The sequence below is a fragment of the Scyliorhinus torazame genome, chromosome 11, assembly GCF_047496885.1.
Source record: "Scyliorhinus torazame isolate Kashiwa2021f chromosome 11, sScyTor2.1, whole genome shotgun sequence".
NCBI classification, from domain to species: domain Eukaryota; kingdom Metazoa; phylum Chordata; class Chondrichthyes; order Carcharhiniformes; family Scyliorhinidae; genus Scyliorhinus; species Scyliorhinus torazame.
This window is the reverse complement of record NC_092717.1, coordinates 98,121,697-98,139,594: the sequence shown is the minus strand read 5'-3', so window position 1 is coordinate 98,139,594 and position 17,898 is coordinate 98,121,697.

Here is a 17,898-nt window from a genome sequence, read left to right as displayed (position 1 = left end):
GCTGGCTGGCGCGGCGCCAACCCCTCCAACGTTCACCTAGCCCCCGGAAGTGCGGAGAATGCCGCACTTTCGGAGGCTGTTGACGCCGGAGTTGTTCGCGGCGGTTTTCCCGCCGGCATGGGACTTAGTCCCGCGAAAGGAGAATCCCGCCTGTCATGTGAGAGTACTTTTAAGACATGGATGTTTAAGCAATGTACCTTTAAGAAAACAGTGATGTCGGACAGTGGGTGGGGCTGAGGTCAGGTCAGCCATTTTGCAGTTAAGGTTTGCAGGTATTTAGTTTTGCAGTTTTGAAAAGAGCTTGTGTGTGTCTGTGTTTGCAGTGAGCTGTGATGTCTGCCATAAAAGACCATCTCTGGATCATTTGGGTGATTTAAACTCATAATAGTAAAACCTTTAACCTGATATGATACTGTTTAAAGGTGTTAAGTCTCTTGGAAGTTTGAAGGAACATTTTAAGGAATTATTTACTTTTGCAATATTTTCTGAGTTTTCTTTGAAGTAAGGGGTGTTAAGAGATCCAATGTTTATTTAAGATGTTAAGTTGAGTTCATGGAATAACAGTGTTTTGTGTTTAAAAACCCACGTGTTCATAATTGTAATCCCACACCTAGGGAAAAGCCGTGTGCTCGGAAAAGCAACAAATCCATTAAAGGGAGAGGTTGGTTGAACTCCATGATACATTTTGGGGTTCTGAAAATGCCTCGCCTATAACACACCCAAGAACTTTACAAATGGATACAGATAGTTGGGAGAATGGGTCAAAATGTGGCAGATAGAGTTTAACATGATAAGTGTGAAGTCATCCATTATGGTCGGAAAAATGAAAGGCAACTTATTTTCTAAATGGGGAATGATTTTGTGGTCCTCTGGTGAGAGGGAGCTGGATATCCTCATGTATGAGTTGCAGAAAACTAGCATGCAAGTAATAAAGAAAGCAAATGGAATATTGGCATTTAGCTGAAAGACAGAGTAGAAAGGTAAGGAAGTGTTGCTGCAACTGTCCAAGGCATTGGTAAGACTGCACCTGGAGTATTGTGCACAGTTTTGGTCCCCTTATTTGAGGAAAGATGTAGTGGCATTGGAAGCAGGTCAGAGGATATTCACTCGGTTGATTCTAGGATGAGGGGTTTGTCTTATAAAGAGAGATTGAGCAGGTTAGGTCTATACTCTCCAGAGTTTAGAAGATGTCCAGACATCATGAAAGGTGCTATCTAAATGCAAATAATTCTTTGTTTTAAACCATTAGAAATCACCGGCCATTCCCAGATAAGGTATTGTCAAACTCTGGGAACTAAACTTCAGGAAGGATATCAAGGCCTTAGAGCAGGTGCAGAGGAGGTTCACTGGAATTATACCAGGGAATGTAAGACTTCAATTAGGTGAAGGGTCAAGAGAAGTTGGGCTGTTCTCCATGAGCAGAGAAGATCGAGAGGTGGTTTAATCAAGGTGTTCAATGGATAGCACAGTGGCACAGTGGTTAGCACTGCTGCCTCACGGCACCGAGGTCCCAGGTTTGATCCTGGCCCTGGGTCATTGACCGTGTGGAGTTTGCACATTCTCCCCGTGTATGCGTAGGTTTTGCCCCCACAGCCCAAAGATGTGCAGGGTAGGTGGATTGGCCGCGCTAAATTACCCCTTAATTGGAAAAAATTAATTGGGTACTCTAAATTTAAAAAAAAATCAAGGTGTTCAAAATCATAATAGGTTTTAATAGGGTAAATAAGGCAAAACTGTTTCCAGTTGCATGAGGCTCAGTAACCACAGAATACATTTAAAATAATTCACAAAAGAACCAGAGGCAATGTGAGATATTTTTTTTGCAGCTGTTATAATTTGGAATGCAATTCCTGAAAGTCTGCTGAAAGCAGATAGAATAATAAATCTCAAAAGGGAATTGCACAAATATTTGAAGGGAAAAAAATTGCAGGGCTTTGATGAAGGGACAGGGGAGTGGGACTAATTGGGTAACTCTTTCAAAGACTAGGCACAGGCATGATGGGAAGAATTGCCTTCTTCTGTGCTGTATCATGCTATGCTTCTGTGAAAACAGATAGGGCCGGGTTTCTCCGCACTGCAATGCTGGAATTTGGAAATCGTGTTCGGGCGGAGAATTAGGGCTGGATTCTCCGTTTGGGAGACTAAACGTGAAAATGATGATGTTTTATGCCAGGAAAACTGGCGCAGAATGGCCACCTATTCCCTTCTCCGGTGGGGGTGGGGATCTAGCAGCCCGGCAGCGTAGAGCTCCCAGATCTAGCTGCCGATACGGCCCAGATGCCACGGACCGCCCCGCCACTGTGCTCCCAGCCCCGAATAATGCCCCCCCTGCCCACGGATCGTCCCTCCCCCGACTGTGGTATTTCTGGACTGAGTCCGTAGCCGCCACGCTGAGCTCCCGACGGATGAGACCACACATGTCCATCGCCGTCGGGAACTCGGCCGGTCAGGGACGAAGCATCGTGGGGCAGGCCTCAGGCCGTGGATACAGCGTGCAGGGCATGCCGCTTTTCAGGGGACGGAACATCGCAAAAGCGGCGATGCACCCGATTCTGTCGTCATCGGGAATTCTACGAATCAGAGAATCCAGCCCCAGGCATCTGATCGAAATCGAGGTTCGTGCCAGACGCCGATCTGACCACTATGCTTCAGCCCCCGCTGGTGGTGGGATGGGGGTTCATTTCCCCGAGCCAGCGGGAGGATGATAATGGTGCAAATGCACCAGAGTCTCCAGGACCCGCAATTCTCCAATCCTCTGGGCCGGCAATCAAGTGGGTTGGATGCACAATAACTACAATCAAATGTATACCTGATGTGGTGCACCTTGCAGTCGGAGGTGCCCCCAAAGTCCTCCTGGGAGTAACCCCCAAAGTCCATCTGAGGGTCACCCTCTCCCTCCACAATGCATGACCTGCCCACCCAACCCCTACCAGACCCCCACTGCCCCCCAAAGATTCCCTAAATAGGGAGACCCCCCAGGGACCCCTAAATGGGGAGACCCCCCATACATCCCCTAACCAATGGGACACCCGATTGATACCCCTTAACTAAAGAGACCTCCCATAGAGACCCCCTAACTAAAGGTACTACCCCAGAGAACCCCTAACTAAAGAGACCCCCAACAGTCCCCTTAGAAAAGAGATGCCTGTCTGGAAACTAGACAGCAGTCCAGACAGGGGCAGTGAAAATAAAATCGCTGTTGTAACACTCACCTGGGCAATACATCTGCTGGCTCAGACAGAGGAAGCATCACGTGTCCATTCCTGGAAAGAGAAAAGCAGTGTCATGTGTTTAAACCCCTCAGATCCTTTAGCTACAAACAACTCATTCATTTCTCTTAGTGGGCTGTGATTAACAACTTTCATAAACACAGATATTATCCGTGCTCCATTCATCTCCTATAATGGATGAGTAACTCTGATGCTGTAACCACAATGTTTACAAACATTAACCACATCAAAGAGAATTAAATGCAATCCAATCATACCCCATCACACTTGAATGATTTTAAACTGCTGAGCTGGAAATTGACAGCACTTAACTCTCTTTGATTCACTCCAGAAGTCACAATTTGTGAGTTGTTGGGCTTCCGGAGGTCTGGAAGGTCAAGTAGTTCATGAGAGGGTTGGTAGAAGGTAGCAGCCTCGGTACTCGAGGTAGCAGCCTTTCCTTGATTATTTCAGGGAGTTGGTCACTGGTAGATGTTAGGGAAGGAGGGTTGGCGGGTTCCGATTTGTTTTGTTTTGGTGGGGGAGCGGAGGGAAGAGAGGATACATTTGCGATTGTTTTTGTTTTGTGTTTTTGTTTTGTACTGTTTTATCTTGAAAAATCGTTCTCAATGAAAATGTATATTTTTTAAATTTAGTGATCTCGCTTCTACTGCCTTCTGCGGCAAAGAGTTACAAAATCGCACAATCCTCCGAGAGAAAAGAAATTCCCCTCATCTCCGTCCTGTAAGAATGACCCCAAATTTTGAAACAATATCCCCTAGCACTGGATTCACAAGCAAGGGGAAAGATCCTTTTAACGTCGACCTTGTCAGTGCTGTTGAGGATCCTATATACATCAATTAAGTCATCCCTCACTCTTCTAAACTCTCGTGGAAACAACCCCAGCCTTTCCAACCTTTCCTTATAAGACAATTCACTGATTCCAGCTATCAATCTAGTAAACCTACTCTGAACCGCCTCCTTCCTTAAATAAGGAGACCAAAACTGTACACAGTATTTGAGATGCAGTCTCACCAATGCCCTGTTTAAATGAAGGGTAACACCGTCACATTTATATTCAATTCCTCTCATAATAAAGGATAGCATTCCATTAGCCTTCTTGAATACATGCTGCACCTGCATACTAACGATTTGTGACTCGTGCATGAGAAGATCATTCTCTGCACCTCGGAACTCTACAGTCATTCTCCATTTAAGTAATACTCTGCTTTTTTATTCTTCCTGCCAAAGTGAACAACTTCACACTTTCCCACATTATGCTCCAACAGCCAGATTTTGCCCATTCATTCAACCAATATATATCCATCTTCAAGCACTGTGTGTCTTCTTCGCAACATACTTTCCTATCTATGCTTGTGTCATTTGCAAATTTAGCTACTATGCCTTCACTCCCCTTTTCTAAGTCATGAATGTAAATTGTGAAAAGTTGCGCCACAGCACAGACACCTCCAGATCTTCACTTCTCACACCCTGTCAATCAGAAAAAGAACCATTTATGCATACAGTCAGACAATCCTCAATCCAGGCTAATATGGCTCCTCCTACACCAGGAGCTTTTATTTTTTGCAATAACATTTGATGTGGTATCTTATGAAATGCTTTCTGGAAATCCAAGCACGGTATGTCTATAGGCTCCCTTCTATCCACAGTATATGTTACTCCTTCAAAGAATTCTAGTCAATTGATTAAACAAGGGATGGAAATCTCCGTTTGAGATTACAAAGGGTGAGATTATCCGTTTTGGAGACTATCAGCAGAATTCTCCATTCCTGAGACTAAGAGGTGGATTCTCGGTTTCAGCGGCTAAGTGGCGGCTGAAACGAAGAATTCCAGGGCGTTATACAATGCCAAAATCGGTGCTGAACCCTCACCGATTCGGGACCGGTGAGGGGCTAACTGCGGCGCTGGGTACAATTCCTGGCTCCCGCACCAGAAACGGCCGGAGAATGGCCAGGTCCATGGCCGTGCATGCGCACGGCAATGGCCTGCAGCGGTCGTGCCGTACAACATGACCTGACCTGCCAAATACAACCCAACAGGCCACCCCCTGGCCACCCACATCAGTCCCCCCCAGCCCTCATGGAAGCCCCCCCCCAGCCAGCGGCACAGCTCTCGGCCGACTGTGGCAACGCTGGACACAGTCCGCGGACACTACACCGGGTTCCTGACCGCTCAAACCACACGTCAACAGCACCCTCGGGGACTCGGCCCATTGGGGGCAGAGCATCGGGGTAGGGCCTTCCGATGACACCATTTCCGAAGGGGCGGAGACTTGAAAACCAGCGTCAACCCGGCACCGCCCCCGATCTGGGCATCGGAAGGGATTTTCCGCCGATATCGGCGCCAGGCAAAAGAGAATCCCGCCCAAGTGTTGATGCCGGGGCAGTATTCATGGAGTTCAACGACAACAAAACTGCCGCCGCACCTGGACCAATTCAACAACGGTTAAGGGGCTAGCACCGGCATCACGTGGAACACAATCGATTCCAATGAGAAACAGTTCAGGATTCGCCGGATTCACGATTGACACTCAGGAGGCTTGACAAGCTGCAGCCGCATATATACACTGCACTCCCCACACACAGCATCCCAGCCAACAAGATGGCAGCCAGGGAAGTGGCATCCCGTTTTACGGCTGCCGAGCTTGAGAAATTCCTGGACCCCGTGGAGGAAAGGTGGGTGACCCTGTAGCCTGGCCCGGGAAGGAGGCTGCCAGCCACTGCTGTTCACCATGCTTGGGTGCAGGTGACAAAGGTGGTAAGCGCTGTCAGCAACACTGTCCGGACCAGCCAGCAATGCAGAAAGAAACTGCACAACCTCCTCAGGGTGGCCAGGGTGAGTAGCCACTGTGCCCCTGACACTAACCCCCATTACACACACACGTTTCCCATCCCACCCTGCACCACATTTGATTTGATTTATTGTCACATGTACCGACGTACAGTGAAAAGTCTGGCATGCTGGCACCCATACCGGCTGCCATGGCCGGGTGCCCTGGCCACTGAAGCCACCAGCTACCCACCCCCTGGGCTGCATGCGGACCGTCTAACTCTGCGTGTTTTATGTTTCTCCCATAACCGGCGGGAGCGGGAGAAGACTGGAGGGGGGCCTGCGGTCCTTCACCTAGGCATAACGGCGGGCCCTGGGCGTGGTTGGTGGGTCCGAGGAAAGGGCAGGCGCCGGGGTGGAGGTTGGCATCGGGCGAAGAAGTGAGATCCCGCTGAGTTGCGGTTACCCATGGCACATGTATCAACACCCCGCCACGCCACCACCCTCACCCAACCTCAACCCGCCCCCACACCACCCTCACCCTCACACAACCCTCAACCCGCCCCCACACCACCCTTACCCACACACAAGCCTCATCCCCAAATCACCCTTACCCCCACACTACCCTCACATCAGCTCCGCACCCCTGCAACGTCACCACCACCATCGCTACTTACCCCTCCCAAACTCAACCCACTCCCCACTCCCCAACAAACCCCCATCACCTGCACCCGCCCCGGCCCATGGTCTAATCATGCATCTTGTCCTGTGACTTGAGGAGCTGCTGGTGAGGGCCCTTCTGGTGCCTCCACCCCCAACCCCAGCCACAGCCAGAGCCCCAGGTGAGCCAAGCAGCGATGAGAACATCGACATGGACGTGAGCCATTGACTCAAGACCCAAGATGTGCAGGTTAGGTGGATTGGCCATGAAAAATTGCCCTTAGTGTCCAAAATTGCCCTTAGTGTTGGGTGGGGTTACTGAGTTACTGGGGATAGGGTGGAGGTGTTGACCTTGTGTAGAGTGCTCTTTCCAAGAGCCGGTGCAGACTCGATGGGCCGAATGGCCTCCTTCTGCACTGTAAATTCTATGTAAAGATATACCCGGAGCTCGAGTCCAATGATGACACTGATTTCCCATCACAGCTGCCTCCAACCCCCCTCCACCATCCCAGAGACACTCACCTCAGTTGGGCACTTTAGTAAAGAGGTTCCTGGGCCACCATCTGGTGCGCACCACACAGCTGCTCCGGTACAGCAGGTGGAGGTCGGATCTCCCGAGGGGGCGGACGGTTGGAGGGCGGGCCAACCCTGGGACTAGCTGCCATCCAGATGGGCTTCAGGTTCTCGAACGGACAGTCCCATCCATTGTGGAGAAGCAGTCGCAGAGCCTGGGACTATATGAGGTGTTGCCGGCAAATAGTCGCTGGTGAATAGTCCAGGAGCAGGAGGTGGTGCCGGTCATGCGTGCCACCCTGGCCAACACCGCACAGCTGGCATCGCAGTGGAGGCCTTGTGGGCTAGTGTTTCGGCCATGGATCAGCATATCCATGTGCAGGCGATGGCCGAGGCCCAGGATAGGGCTGCCGTCTCACAGGCAGCCATGTGCCAGAGCCACCTAGACATTGCAGCGGCACTCCTGAACGTGACCCAGTCAAAGCAGGCCATGGCTGAGAGCGTAGACGGCATTGCCCAGGTGTTGGCCGACGTGGAATAGACACAGAGTGAGATGGCCCAGTCCCAGAGGGAGATAGCGCAGTCACTGGCTGATGTGGCACAGACCCAGAAGGTGGTGGCATAGTCAATGGGTGATGTGGTGCAGTCCCAGACGGAGGTGGTCCACTCCCTGTGCTCCATTGCCGGGAGCATGCAAACCCTGGCCGAGATGGCAGTGGGCCTTCAGTACTGACAGCGCCAGGTGCTCCGCTTGCACCCCCATCCACAGGAGTAGCCCCGGGGCCATCGGACACCCCGAGGGAGGAGGAGGTGATGGGGCCGATGCCGGTGACTCCCGCAGCACCTTCTGTCCCTGGCGCATCTGGTGGGAAGCAGATAGATCAGGGCGCCACCAGGGATGCTGGAGCAGCAGCCGGGCCCATCCAGGCTGCCAAAGGGGACCCAGGACACAGGTCAGGATCACAGCAGTCGCCTTCACTCCCGAAGACCCACCTGTACATAGCATTAGGGTCCGTTAGGCCTGAAAAGTAGACACCAGTTAGGTTGCCATGGGTGCAGGGCACAGTTTAGTGATAGAGACTGGGGTATGTATCTCTAAATATGTTTTCACATTAAACACCTGTGCACAATGTTACAACTTGCCTCAGTGCTCTGTCAGATGGGTGTGAGGCATGGACGAGGCTAGTCGCAGAGGGGCACGGGGGGCTGAATGGGCGGATGTTGGGTACAGGCTTGGCTCGGGATCATGGTTCAGCCAGCGCTCACCGCTCCTGTGTCCCACCCCCACCCAACCACCCCTCCAACCCCCTTACCGTCCCCACGCCCGCCACCCCAGAGAATTGATGGAAACGTGTGATGGAATGACCAGCTCGCATGCAGGGACCACCCAGGTGGAAGGTGGAAACTGCTACCGCGAGCAGGAGTCAGGCGTTGTCAAGTGATGCGGAGCACCAGAGCTCGTCGCAAAGCAGGTTGTCATCATCCTCCATCCCATGTACCAGACCCGCTGTTGCTGCCAACCCAGGGCCCGCACCCCATTAGTGCGGCAGGTAGGAATCACAGAGGGGGTTGCAGGCGCGGGGGTAATCGGTTAGGGGATGGTGGTGGGGGGGGGGGGTGGGGGGTGGGAAGCGGTGTCCATGCTCCTGGCCAGTCCGATGCCTAATCGGGGAACCTGGAGCCGATCAGAGCTTCCCGTGCACATTGGCCCAGGCGCATACGTGTGCTGTCTCCCTTGCCTGCCTGGGCCACATGTCCTGCCCATCTTTGCCCTCCCTCACACCCTCCTCATCCAGCACATCGCCCCTCTGCTGCATGATATAGTGGAGAACGCAGCAGGCCACCATGATGCGGGCGACCGTCCCAACGTCATACTGGAGGGCCTCTCCAGAGCGGTCCAGGCACCTGATCCGCATCTTCAGGATGCCGAAGCACTGCTAGATAATGCCTCTGGTCGCTGCACGGACATCATTGTAGCGGGTCTCCGCATCAGTCTGCGGCCACCAAATAGGTGTCATCAGCCACAACTGCAGTGGCTAACCCCTGTCACCCAGGAGCTAAAACCCCAGCACAAAGTGGGCACATAGGCCTCCGTGACTGCACGGATGCCCCTGTGCACCGAGCTCTGTGAGATCCCAGACAGGTCCCCACTTGGTGCCTGGAAGGACCCTGTGGTGTAAAAATTCAGGGTGACCGTCACCTTGGTGGCCACCGGAACGGGTGTCCTCCTCCATACTCCCGTGACTCCAGATGCGGCATCATCTGGCACAGACGTTGCACAGTCTCCTGGTTAGCCAAAGTCTTCAGTGATACGCTCAGTCCTGCAGGTCCTCACAGGACTGGCACGGACAGTATAAAAGTGGCCTGATGCGGTGCTTCCTTTGCACCTCTTTCTCAGGCTGTTCGACAGCTGGCGCTCCAGCCTCACCAGCTGGCCGCTGCTCTTCAGAGGCAGGCTCCTGGTGTGCAGTGTCCTCCCCGAGCAGCGGCTGTGGTTTTGCATGCCACCGCCGGCGCGGCGTGCAAATCCCGTTCCTGCCACCAGCGCAGCCCAGGAGCACGCTGTGCGCGAACCTCGATTTTCGGCCGATGTCCCATCCTCCACCCGATCGTGATTCGCATTCCTGGTGTCGCAGGGCGGAGAATCCATGCCATGATTTCCTTTTCATAAAGCCATGCTGATTCTTCCCTCTGACCTTTAGCTTGTCTAAGTGCCCAGCTATAACTTCCTTTGTGATCAAGTCTAACACATTCCCCATTACAGATGACAAGCTAACTGGCCTATAAGTTTCAGTTTTCTGCCTCCTTTATTTCTTATATTTGCCATTTTCCAACCTGATGGAACCTTTCCAGAATCTAACAAATTTTGGAACGTTAACACCATCGCACCTACTATCTCATCAGCTACCTCTTTTAAGACCCTAGGATGAAATCCATCAGGACCCGGAGACATGTCAGGCGCAGCTCTATCAGTTTGCTCAGTCTCGCTTTCCTAGTGATTGTAATTTCACCAAGTTCCTCACTCCCCTCCACCTCTCGATTTACAGCTATTACTGGAATGTTCCTTGTATCCTCTAGAGTGAAGACAGAAGCAAAATATCTGTTAATTTCATTCACCATTTCCTTATTATCTACTGTTGATTCCACATTCTCACTCTCCAGAGGACCAACACTCATTTTACTTCCTCTCTTCTTTTTAAATACCTGTAGAAACTCTTACTACCTGTTTTTTTTTCATTCCAAGCTAGCTTCCTCTCGTACTCTAATTTCTTTCTCCTGATTAACTTTTAGGTCATGTGTTCTAGGGAGGAGACGCTCTGGCTGATTTTGCAATCCAGCTCTTGGTCTGTAACGTTGTAGGTAACAAATGAGGAACATATCAGCCATGATAGAATGGCGGAGCAGACTCGATGGCCGAACGGCCTAATTCTGCTGCTATATCTTATGAACTTATGAATTGAGCTCTCCAAACCATGGTATGTCGTACTTTTTGAACTTTGAAACTAGTCAAAAGGGCCATAGTAATTATTTCCAGTAATTTTCTCTTTTCCAGGAAGGTAAACTGTCAAATTGAATGTAAAATTTAACAATCAAATTAACACACTGAATTTAACTACTTCGCTCTGGTTCACAGATGTAACTTATTGTCTGCTGGCAGTAGCTGCAAGAAAATGGTGCACCAAGTCCACAAGTATAAATCACCTTCCAAAAAGCGCAAACTTCATTATCAAGGGAAACAATTCATTCAAAAATAATTATGACCTCAAAAAGTCAATTGTACAGTCTCCTAAAAATGAGAAATAAAGGATTGGAAATAATAACCTCGAAGTGTGATAAGAATGAAATTGCTTCAGCATCAATTTTGAAGACACAAAGACCTGGGTAGAGTGATATCAACATGAGAAATGTTGAACGTCGACACGCGGAGTGACCATGCCTTTTCACACACATTTTAAACAGCAAATTATTATGCTAGTTAATAAATTACGTCAAGGCATCCGGGCCATAATAGTCAAAAGATGTAATTTAAGATGCATAAACAAAGCAAAAACCATTGCACAAATTTATTTTAAAGATGTCTACCATCCATTATCATCTGCATTTCAATGCTTTTGGTATTCAAAAAATAAAGTTACTTATCTTAAACTGCAGTATTTAAAGTGCTAGTCAAGTGAAATAAGGTTCAAGTTAATACTTCATAATTTTTTTCATATTTACTCAGAATATTTCTCCACGTCCCAAACCACAATAATTTTTCTGGAAGAAAACATTATTGTGTCTAAGGAGTATCCATTTCAGATTCATACCAAATTTTCACTCTCGTTAGCTACTCAAGGACAATATAAGCAACATCAGAATGAGCGCTAGTGAACACCACTGGATTCATATATCAAACAGCCAAGGGGCATTACACATACGAGAAAAGAAAACCTCAAGATCATTATTCCATTTGCAGAACCTCCCAGGGTCACTTCACAGAAGGTTAGTCATCTTTTTTTTTATACCTGCTAAATACAAAGGCCCACATCAGTAACAAGGGTCACCTGCATCATACCTTGAGGCATGAGAAGACAGAAAGTATCCCATGGGCTTAACCGGTTCAAGTGATTTTGATGCAAAGATAGAAGATGGAGGAAAATATACGATACCAATCAGAATATGGGAAGAAAAATGAGAAATTAACATTTTGAGTGTCGAATCAGAATTCTTTTGATATTCATCCTTTGCAAATTGACTTCAGCCGAATGAATAATGACATCATATTGTTATATTTCTGTGTCAGTGTGAATTACTTGGCTGCATATCTCATCAATGAGGTAAAAAGGTCATGCGTTTGACTGCCTAATTGAAGATGACATTCTTTGATAAAGTTGAGAAAGTGCTGCATTGTCAGAGGTCCTGCCATTTCTAGTGCATGTTGAAAATCTGATGGTGCTCTTCAAAGGAAGATAAATGTTCTCCCGATATCCCATCTAGCCTTCCTCCTTCAACCAATACCTGTGGAAAATAGATGAACTGATCATTTATTTAAGTCCTATTTGTATGATATTACTGGCACAGAATGATTGCATTTGTGCAAAGTTCTCCTCAATTCATGCATTCTATGTTCGCTTCGAGCAGGAAACCATCAAACTGCTGTCAACTGCCCCAGCAGCCCCAGACACACCCATACACACCATCACAGCTTCCAGAGTCAGACCGGCCTTCTTGAAAGTGGACCCTTGGAAGGCGATGGGTCCGGACGGGGTCCCTGGTCGTGCACTCAGATCCTGAGCGGACCAGCTGACAGATGTGTTCGCTGACACCTTCTCCCTTCCCGTACTCCATTCCAAGGTCCCCACCTGCTCCAAGAAGACCACCTCATACCAAACAAGAACCAGGCAGCGTGCCTCAATGAAAATCATCCGGTGGCCTTGACATCGATCATAATGAAGTGCTTCAAGAGGTTGGTCATGAGGCACATCAACTCCATGCTCTCAGAATGCCTAGATTCATTGCAATTCGCATACCGCAACGACCGGTCCACAGCAGATGTCATCTTTCTGGCTCTACACTCATTCCTGGAGCATCTCGACAACAAGGACTCCTACATCAGACTCCTATTTATTGACTACAGCTCCGCCTTCAACACCATAATCCCAGCCAAGCTCATATCAAAGCTCCAAAACTTAGGACGACTCCGTACTCTGCAACTGGATCCTCGACTTTCAGACCCACAGATCACAATCAGTAAAAATAAACAACAACATCTCCTCCACAATAGTCCTCAGTCCCGGGAACCCGCAAGGCTGTGTACTCAGCCCCCTACTATGCTCCCTGTACACACATAACTGCATGAAAAAATTTGACTCCAACTCCACCTACAAGTTTGCTGATGACACGACCGTAGTGAGTCAGATCTCAAACAAAGATGAGTCAGAATACATGAGGGAGACAGAAAACCTAGTGGAGTGGTGTAACAACAACAATCTCTCCCTCAATGTCAGCAAAACTAAAGAGCTGGTCATTGACATCAGGAAGCAAAGTATCGTACACACCATTGTCTGCATCAATGAGGCCGAGGTGGAGATGATTGACAGCTTCAAATTCCGAGGTGTGCACATCACCAACAATCTGTCCTGGTCCACCCACGTCGATGCTACAATCAAGAAAGCACAAGGAAATTTGGCATGCCCACATTGACTCTTACCAACTTTTACAGATGCATCATAGAAAGCATCCTATCTGGCTGCATCACAGCCTGGTATGGCAACTGCTCGGCCCAAGACCATAAGAAACGACAGAGAGTCATGAATACAGCTCAGTCCATCACACAAACTCGCCTCACATCTATTGACTCTGTCTACACCTCCCGCTGCCTTGGGAAAGCGGGCAACATAATCAAAGACCCCCTCCCATCCCGCTTACTCACTTTTCCAATTTCTTCTATAGGGCAGGAGGTACAAAAGTCTGAGAACTCACAGTAACACGCTCAAAAACACTTCTTCCCCGCTGTTACCACACTCCTGAATGACCCTCTTATGGACTGAACTGATCTCTTCACACATCTTCTCTACTGAGTAGTACTACACTCCTGTATGCTTCACCCGATGCCTGTGTCTATGTATTTACATTGTGTATTTTATGTTTGCCCTATGTATTTTCTTTTCATGTACGGAATGATCTGTCTGAAATGTACGCAGAACAATACTTTTCACTGTACCTCGGTACACGTGACAATAAACAAATCCAATCCAAATCCAATCCAGTCCAATCAATTGTTTAGTGCTCCTGGGAGAGCTTCCTCTACCCATCTGAATTCCCTGCCCTCTTTGCTGAGCCATTCCCTCCAGACAAATTCTCCTCGACATTTTCATGTTCACCTTCTCCGCTTCAACTTTAATGTCTTACGTGGCTTAATATTCTTGGAGCTTTCATCGCAAATAAGACCATCTCTTGTCTCTTGGTTGTATTTCTCACCATCCATATCCAGCAGTCAAACTAACAGAAAGCATTTAACTCTGTTTGATGTGGTCCAGGAGCTGTCAATCAAAGCTTGATGTTTATAAACATTGTGGTTCGTTTCACAGCTGACCACTTCAAAGTCATTCAGTCCTGAAGCGAGACAAATGGAAAGCACTTAACTCTGTTTGTTGTGGTCCAGGAGCTTTCAATGAAAGCTTGATGTTCATAAACATTGTGGTTTGTTTCACAGCTGACCACTTCAAAAATTACTCAACCTTGAAGGAGGGAATGGAACAATGCCAACAGCTGTGGTGTGTGGAAGCTGTCCATCATAGCCAAGTAAAATAAATATCAAAGAAAAATGAATGAATGACTTGCTGATAAAAGATCTGAGGGGGTTTCATCACAGCTGACTAGTTTTCTCTTTCCAGGAATTGACAGGTGCTGCTTCCTGTGTCTGAGCCAGCAGATGTATTGCACAGTGAGTTTAAAAGCAGCAATCTTTTTCACTGCCTCTGTCTGGACTATGCTCTAGCTTCCAGGTAGGGATCTCTTCTGGGGGGCTTCCAGATAGGGGTCTCACTTCTGGGAGGATCTCTTGGGGGGGGGGGGATTTCTTTAATTAACGGGTCTCTGGGGGTCTCTTTAAATAGGGAGTCTCTGGTGGTGTATTTAATTAGGGTTCTCTGGTGGGTGGGGCGGTGGGTGGGTCTGGTAAGGGTGGGGTGGGCAGGTCTTGTTGGGGTGCGAGGGTGGCCCTCCAATGGACTTTGGGGGCAACTCCCTGAAAGAGTTACAACCCTTTGCCCATCATGAGTTTCACAGTGGCAGGGCCAGGCTTGTCAAGACTGCATCACTTCTCACCAAAGTGGTTTCCGGCCGAGTAGACTGGAGAATCACGCAGGCCCAGAGAATATGGAGCCTGGCCCGTTAATAGGATGCAAATGGGAAATGACCCATTTGCATTCTCACACTGGCATGGGGTGCAAACCTCAATCCCGACGTTTTCCCCGATGATGGATTCTCCGCCGCATCGGAACTCCACTATCGACGACAGACAGCGGAGAATCCAGCCCAATGTCCCAGTTAATATAGATGGCGGAATTCTCCGTTCCTGAAACCAAGGGCGGGATTCTCCGTTGCCCGACGCCGATATCGTAATCGGCGATCGGGCGGAGAATCTCTGTTTACAACCGAATCGGGGGCAGCGTCTGTTTTCGGATGGTCCACCCCCTCCAAAATGGCGTCATCGAGGAGCACGGCATTGGAACTGCATCACTGTGGTACCTGAAGGCCCTCACCTGTAGCTCCGTCCCTGAAGGGCCGAGTTCACATCGGCGCAGTTCACTTGTGGTCTCAGCCGTGCAGGAACCTGGCGTGGTGGCTGCGGACTTCGGACAGTTGGGGGGGGAACCGTGCCACTGGCCGTGGGTGGATTTGTCGAGTGCTGCGGGGACTGGTGGGGGTTGGCCCGGGGGTGGGGAGAGGGTGTCCAGAGGGACACTATCTGGCAGGTCGGGTCCGCGCATGGCTGGCACCATGTTGTATGGTGTGACCGCTGCAGGTCGGCGCCAAACGCATGCACAGCCTCGGACCCGCCAATTCTCCAGCCGTTTATTTTGTAAAGGCATTGTGTTTTACATGGCGTGGCTGCTAGCCCCTCACCGGTCGGAGAGTCGGTGCTGGGGCCTTGCCGAGCTTTTCGTAATAAAACTAGACACTTCCTCCAGACATAGCCTCAGAATCGGAGAACCAGTCCTAAGTGTTGACGCTGGCACAGAATTTGTGGAGTTCCACGACACAAAACTGGAGCCGCAGCTGAACCAATTCAACTACTGTTAAGGGGGTAGCACTGGCTCCACGTGGAACACAATCCAGATTGTGCCAGAATCACTGGTTTTGCAATTGACCGTCAGTAGGCTTGACAAGCTGCAGCCGCATATATACTTCACTCCCCAAACACACCATCCCAGCCAACAAGACACAGCCCCACGCTTCACCGATGGTGATCTGGAGACCCTCCTGGACACGGGAGAGGAGAGGTGGATGACTCTGTACCCCAGCCAGGGAAGGAGGATACCAGCCACTGCCATTTGCCATGCCTGGCCGCAGATGGCAGAGGTGGTAAACGCCATGGACAATACCGTCCGGACCGGCTAACAGTGCCAGAAAAAACTCCACAATCTCCTCAGGGTGGCCAGGGTGAGTAGGCAGGACTGTGCCCCTTGCACTAACCCCATCCCACACATCCATAACCCTACCCCCCCCCCCCAACCCAGACGACGGCAGAACCCCCACCCTGCATCACATGTGGACACCCATACCTGCCGCTCTGGCCACTGAGGCCACCAGCTACCCACCCACTGCGCTGCATTCGTCGGACTGTCTAACACTGTCGCCCCCACAGAAGAAGGCCGCCCACAATCATCTGGAATGGGAGAAGACTGGAGGAATACCATCGGACTTGCGGCCCCTCACCATGGCAGAGCAGAGGGCATTGGATAATGTTGGCAGCCTGGAGCAAAGGGAAGTTGCCGGGGTGGAGTACGGCCGCGGGCGGGAAAATGAGACCTGCTGAGTTGCAGTTCCCTGTGACACGTGTGTTAACCCCCCCCCCCAACACCATCCCCCCCACCACCCTCACCCCCACACCACACCCACCCCTACCCACACCCACACATCATCCTCACCCTCACCCCCATCCTCACCCCCACTCCACCCACCACCCTCACTCCTACCCTCACCCCGACACCACCCTCACCCCCACCCTCACCCCCACGCCACCCTCTCATCCCCACACCACCCTCAACCCCACCACCCACACCATCAGGGCCAGCCGATGGGAGGGTCGCCCGCATCGTGGCGGCCTACTGTGTCCTCCACAACATCACACAGCAGAGGGGCGATGTGCTGGAGGAGGAGGATGAACACGAGGCCTCGTCCGATGAAGAGGATGCGGGGGAGGGCATGGATGGACAGAACATAGAGCCCAGGCAGGAAGGGGAGGCCACACAACGTGTGCGTCAGGGCCAACACGCACGGGATGTTCTGATCGCCTCCGCGTTCACCGGCTAGGGGGCGGGAGTGGAGGGGGAGAGGGGGCTGGCCAGGGGCACGGACACCGCATCCCAACCCCACACCACCTCCCTCACTCCCCGGCAACACCCCTCCTGCAACTTCTTCCGCGATACATACCTGCCGCACTAAAGGATGTGGGGCCCAGGGTTGACAGTAACAGAGGGTCTGGTCCATGTGATGGAGGATGGTGACACCCCGCTCTGCGGTGAGCTCTGGTGCTCTGCATCATTTGACTCCTGCCCACGGTAACACTCTCCACCGTCCACCTGAGTGATCCCTGCATGTGAGCTGGCCATTCCATCACACGGTCTCATCGGATCCCTGGGGTGGCGGGGGTGGGATGGTCGGGGGGTGGGGGTGCGGTGGGGTGGGCCTGGGGGGTAGGGTGGGAATACGAGGTGCTGCGGTGTTCCGGTACTTCCCCTGTGGAAGTCACCGGCACGGGCCCCATCACTACCTCCTCCCTCAGGGTGCCCGATGGCCCCGGGCTACTCCTTGGGATGGGGGTGTGAGCGGAGCTATGCCCCGCCACCTGACACTGCCAGTCCTGGAGGCCCGTTCTGGTCTCCACTAGGATCCGCACACTCGCAGCCATGGAGCACATGGGGTGGACCATCGCCGTCTGGGACTGCGCCACATCACTCATTGACTGTGCCACCACCTTCAGGGTTTGTGTCACATCCGCCAGTGACTGCCCCATCTC